Raw genomic sequence first — 6,733 nt, forward strand, 5'->3', positions numbered from 1 at the left:
AACTCTTTTTATTTTATCTCCTATCAGCTTCTCACACCACAACTCCTACCACACTACCCTCTCCCAAACTACCAGGAAAAAAGTACTCTGGAAATCCTCCCCAAGCCCATTCAGCCCTCGCCTTCTTTCTTCTCCTTCTTCTGCTTTACACAGCCTAGAGGGAGTCTGGCAATGGCAGGAATCTCCCTGGAGGTGATGAGTAGAGAATAAGTAAACAAGGTAAATATCCCCTGTCCCTGTTAAGGGGTAGAGAAAATGCCCAGAATATTCATTTTTCCCAGAATAATTGCAAATGCTTTCTAATAGCTAGTCTTGCTTTTTGTCTGTTCTACCTCCTTTTCTTTCTCCCACTGCTGTTAAAATCATTCCTTTAAACACAAATTTAATCCTACCATTTATTACAAAACTTTTAAATAGCTTCTGCCACAAATTGCAAAAGAAAAAAAATGGCCACAATTCTCCACTATTTCCTACACCCAGGACCCTTTACAATGATGATGATGCTGGTCTATTTATTATGAGGTATAGTCTTAAATATAGTTCTACTCACTCTTAGGAACCTTGTCACCATCTGTTAACAAGCCTAAGCTGACCTGATAAATAATGAGAGACACTTAGCTCAGTAACCTCTATCACTCCAGCTACCATGTTTCCCTGAAAATAATACCTAACCAGAAACTAAGCCCTGGCGTGATTTTTCAGGATGAAATTCCCTGAACATAAGCCCTAATGCATCTTCTGGAGCAAAAATTAATATAAGAACCAGTCTTATTTTCAGGGAAACACGGTAACAGCCAGACAACCACCAGATATGTGGGAAAGGCCGTCCTACCCAGCCAATCACAGACCATTGAGCAAGTCTACCCAAGTTCAACTGAGCCTGGCCCTGAAGAGCATTACCAGCCTTCCAACCCTTTGCCTTGTATTAATACATGATTATTAGTCTAGGTCATGGAGTTTGGGGATTGTTTGTTATAAAACAACTGATAACTAATAAACTCCCCATCAGATATAATACTAAAAATCTGAACTTCTTATATGATAACAAGACTCTTTGTAAAGCCTAATATAAATGTTCTGCCTTAAACTATAACCTCTAAACCTATTTACAGTGTAGCCCTGAGAGTCTGATCAATGTTCTGCAAACAATGTACACTTTCACACCTCTGTGCTTTGCACATGATTTAGAAGACAGAAAAGAAGATTGAAACTAACACGTACAGAATACCTACAATGTCCCAAGATTTTTACTTATGCTTGTTCATCTATACCTTCATGATAACCCTGTAAATTATAGTTATCCCTATTTGTAGATCAAAACACTTTGGCACAAAAAGGTAAGATTCCTCGTGGTGATCACAACTAACAAGTGACAAACCTGTATAATTTCAAAGTCCATGATCTTCTCACTGCAAAATTCATTCTGTTTGGTAGTCAGAAGAGGAATGAGCTAGGGGAGGATTCATTTGAGAATTATCATGGTAGTGCTTTCAAAAATTATTTGCCTACTCTATTTATTATTTGGGCATATAAGAATTTTAGCCCAGAATAAACAGGGCCCTCTAGCATAGCTTTCCCTCCTCCACATGCCGCTCTTTGAACTACAATGCTTGCTTTAACTATACTACTCTTTTTCTCTGCCTGGAAAACCCTTTTCATCCTTTTCCATTTGGCTAACCCATACTCATCCTTTAAGGCCTAGATAATAATCTAACCTTCTCAATGAAAGTTAGATAGACATATCACAGATAGAAATAAATACCCACTACTTTCACCTTCAAAACCACCTTGTCGACGTCTTCTCCCTTGTAAGATAATTGAAGACAAGAACAATGTTTTATTCATACGCATCCCTGAAACTTAGCAGTATACTTGCTGTATAGCAAACCCTCACTAAATATTTGTGGAATTGTAGTTGAATAGCTTTCCATGAGATATCAAAAATGAGGAGGAAATACATTTATTTTCAAAACTTAGGGTAAGAAAGTTGGTTTGGACGAGAAAGAGATGTTCACTGAAACCCCAAATTCTACTGCTGTTCCTAAATAAGAAAATGCTTTCAGATTTATTTTATTAAGTAATTTACAATATAATTAATGCCAAGAATTAAAATATTAATTATTCTAGAGAAGAAAAACAACAAGAGCAGTGTCTGGGGTAATTGGGAAATGTAATTGTGAATTTGCACAATAGACAAATAGAACTACTGAGGAGATCCATCCTACTAAATGTAGTTATTAGCGAAGCACACATTAATCTTCTCATGCCAGATAAAACTTCGTACTTTTATTTAGTTGATTACTTAGCTGACACAGCAGTAATTATGGCTGCAAATTTTAAAAGAAATGTCAAGATATTGAAGTAGCCTGGTCTAGAAATGTGAAAGTTCTTAATTTGTTTGTGTTAAGCCATTTTGGTAGATAATGCCCTTTACAGAGAAAAAGAATGCCCTTTACAGGGAAAAGTACATGTTATATTAATAACTAAATTTCTGGATTCTTTACAAGTATCGCCCCAACCCCAATCCAACCTTCCAAATGGAAGGGCCTTTAATTGTTACCTCTTAAAACTAGGTGTTTTTGGTTTTTTTTTCAGGGAAATCCAAAGATTTCCCTTTAATTGTTACCTCTTCCAAATGGAAGGGCCTTCCATTTGGAAGGGCCTTTAATTGTTACCTCTTAAAACTAGGCTTTCTAAAGAATTGGGGCTCTCTAATGTTGTAGCCCCATTTTGACATGGCAATATATATTTCATGGTTCAGTGAAGGTACTTTTCTCATTCTCAGATTGAGTTTGGCCCTGTTGCCCCTGTTGATGTTAGGACCTCTCACACTACCATCGTCCTCAAAACTACAGGATTAACTTTAGTAATTATTGCCTGTAGAGAGACTTGAAGATTATTTCCTACGTCTTCAATTGATTGCGTACAAATGTCTATTGTTCAGAATAATAAAATAGGCTTGTTTTATAAGTATACTGACTGATAACCACAATGAGGTATGTTGAATCATCTCTGAATCTTGCTACACAAAAATTTGTATGAGCATAAAGATACATAATATCACAAAATGAAAGGGGAAAATCCTATAGGTAAAGTAATTCAGGCAGCCAAATTGATCACAGGTCATGAGAAAATGATCACTTGCTAAGAAAAAATAGGCCTGGGGATGCACATGGTTCATTAGTTAGTGAGATGGCAGGAGTAAGGCAGTGAGAGTCCAGGTCCTGACAAGAGCTCCTCCAGGTCTGTGATCAGCCAGGTAAGAGTCAAGGTAACTGCTGGCTGCCTGGGAACATGGTAGTCCCAGTTCTAGCATTAGACAACACTGAACACTGAACAAATGCAAGAGTGGGAAAGGGGATTGACACTTAGACTAACCATAAAAATCTTCAAAATTTAACTTTCCACTGTCTAGGGTAATTATAGATACACATAACTATATATTGCTTCATTTGTTTTAAAAGCAAAAATACAAAACAACATCATCTTCAAAAATTAGCTAGTTTGTTAACACCAGTGAAGCTTAAGTCATGAGAAAGTTGAGAAAAAAATAATCAGAATCTCTGAAAATAAAGATATCATAGTAAAGGTGAAAAAGTTTATCCTAAATCATGTATTTTTACATGTCCCTGAAGATGACGATGGCTCATAGAGAAACATAATTGAAAATTTGGGACCAATTCTACATGTTTTCTTCTATTTTCCCCACTAAAGATTTTGGTTTTGAATTCCATTTCCTTTGCTACCTTTACCTGCCTGAAGTCATAATCTTCCAATTGTAACATAAAAAACCTTTTCTGTAACAACCTACTGTGATACCTCAAACAGAGGACTACTCTTTGAGATTCGAAAAAAGCAGCAGGAAATGACTGTCAAAAGTTAAGAAAAAAAAAAAAATCTCCCAACAAAGTACTAAGCAAGAGAAATTCAGAGAACATAATGTAGAAACAGAAATGACCTTCCAGAGAATGTCTAATTTTCCCAAAGAGATACCATGGGTCCTATTAGGCCACTTTCACAAAATATAATCAGCCAAGTTTCATTTTGGAAATAATGACATAGCTTCAGAATGCAGAGAATTTAAGGCCAAGGAATTGTTTAAAATTCACAGTTATAAAGAATCTCACTATTACAAATAGAAATATCATAATAAAACTACTAATTTATTAAAAATGATTGAGTAAATATTAGTAAGTCAAACTTTGAGATAAATATTAAGGAAATAGACTACCAACAATAGAAATGTTATAACTTTCCAGTAAGTTATATGCTGCCTCTATCTATTAAAAGAATTTTTAACAATCATAGAATTGGCAGACTAGGTAACAAAAAATTGACCTGTATTGAAACATGAAGACATTTTAAAATGAAAAATCATTTAACTTATGGTTTTTTGACGACTTTATTAAATTCAAAGGAAGAAAACCCTAAATTAACAAGTACATGGTATCTATTGCTCAAAAATAATTTTAAATACCATGAAAGCTATAGAATAGTCCAAGATCATTGGAACACTTAAAAAATAATCTAGATTGTTGTGGAAATTAAAAGAGTTAATATACATTAAAGTACTTTATAAGTATGGAACATACTTCACGTGAAAAAAATTATAGTAATCATTGTTTCAGGGGTTGACACAAGTGATCTCATATGCAAATTCTGGGATATTTCACACAATCACTTGATTTTGACCCTTTTAATCCAAATGCATTATTTTCTTTTTCTGATTTGCTCACGAGACATTGTGTTTTTATCTTGAGTACTATATCTCTCAGTAATATTTTGAGGATGTTATATTAGAGGGGGTAAGATTTACTTGCTTCTTACCTAACTCATCTAAAAGACTTCCACCTCTCTTACTTTGGATTTCCCTGAAAACAAAGTCTGAGATGAGAGACTGGAGAGAAAATAAGACAGAGAAGAAGGACAAATTAATAAAATGGAGAGCAGTTGAGGTCATCTCTGTAGGTTTCACAGACTTATTTCCACCAGGACTTCTGTGAGACATACGGAATTGTCACCTTAAAGAGCACTAGGCTGGAGCTTTTATTTACTGACTCTTGTTTCCACTGGGTTAGTTTTCCCCAGAACATTCAGTCCCTCATACTTCCAAGCTGTGACTGAAGAGGGCCGAAGAAGCTTCTACTGCATTGGAGAAGACCCTGGAGTAGAAAGAGGATGGATGCACAGTGTATCCTTGAGATAGGATGCTGCCGGTGTGAGGTGAGTCAGGGCTCAAACAGAACTGCCTATAGCAGTTAAGGCCATGTACTAGTTTTCTACTGCTGTGTAATTAATACTATAATCACTATCTTATAATAACATCCATTTATTAGTTCACAACTTCTGAAGGCCAGAAATCCAGGCATAGCTAGATTTTCAACTCAGAGTCTCACTGGTTTAAAACCAAGGTGTTGTCTGGGGCTGTGGTTCTCATCTGGACTCAGAATTCTCTTCTAAGCTTGCTGATTGTTAGAATAATCTACTTCCTTATGGTTGCAGGACTGAAGTCTCTTTTATCCTGTTAACTGTCAGAGGGAAACTGCTCTTGGCTCCTAGACGCCATCCCCTTTTCCAGCCATGTGCCCTCCCCCCGTCCCCCTCAGCAGCTACTGTACAAGATGGAGGTTTTCTTTCTTCCAGGCCTGTAGGAGTGCATGTCTCTGACTTCCTTAAAAACTCTGTTTTTAAAGGGTTTATGTGATAAAGTTCGATAATCTCCCTACTTTAAGGTAAACTGATTTGGACTTTAAATGCATCTGCAGAATCCGTTTCCAACAGCATCTATATTGGTGTTTGAATAATTGGGAGAAAGTTTGTGTACCCCAGTGCAGGGGAACTTGGGGAACATCCAGAATTATGCCCACCCCAAACTGAACTCAAAAATTGGCTGAGGAGACATGTCAAGGGACACCAAAAACATCTGTAGCAATTTTAAAAAGCAAATTTGATTTTTATGTAACAATTTGAGTAAGGGAGAAGCCAAAGTCTAGTAAGATGAGTCTGAATTAAGAAGTATCCCTTTCAGTTTGGTTTAGAGAATGAATTGATCATATTTTTCTGGTACTTAAAAAAAAGAACCAAAGAGAATAAATCTCGACATCAATCATAATCTAAGTTTTCCATTATATCCTCTATCTTCTACATGGGGTGCTTAAGTAGGCATGTCTGTTAAATAAAGGACTATGCCATAGAACTGATTGCTCTGAAAAACAGTGCAACTACTAACAAAGGTAAAGTGGGAGATTTTTAAAGATTTATTTCCCATTTATCCTGTATTGTGAGCATTATTTGAATGACTTACAACAGACTCAATTAATTTTTTCATACATAATTGTTACTTCTAGCCTATTAAATCTCACATTTAAATTAAAAACCCTAGTTACTATAAATTAAATATCTGCCAATTTTATGGCTATGAGCACATGCTAATCTTCATGTTGGAAGACAAGCCATGCAGATTGCAAGAATCCAAGTTATATTTAGAAGCACATTACTAGCCCTGGGTATTTAAATCTGAGCTCTGCTAGATCTTGTATGAAGTTCTTTTCCATTTTGTAAAAAGTATGTTTAACAGTTCCTCTAATTGTATAATTTAACTCCCGGGGCGCCTAGGTGACATCACCTATTTCGATGCAGACAATAGCAGTGCTGTGCTTGTGGTTACTCATGCACAAAAGCAGCATTCTGACTTTTCTGAATTCATTTCCAGTTCTATATGGTATGTCTGGTG

This window comes from Rhinolophus hipposideros (assembly GCF_964194185.1).
Source record: "Rhinolophus hipposideros genome assembly, chromosome: 3".
Classification (NCBI taxonomy): domain Eukaryota; kingdom Metazoa; phylum Chordata; class Mammalia; order Chiroptera; family Rhinolophidae; genus Rhinolophus; species Rhinolophus hipposideros.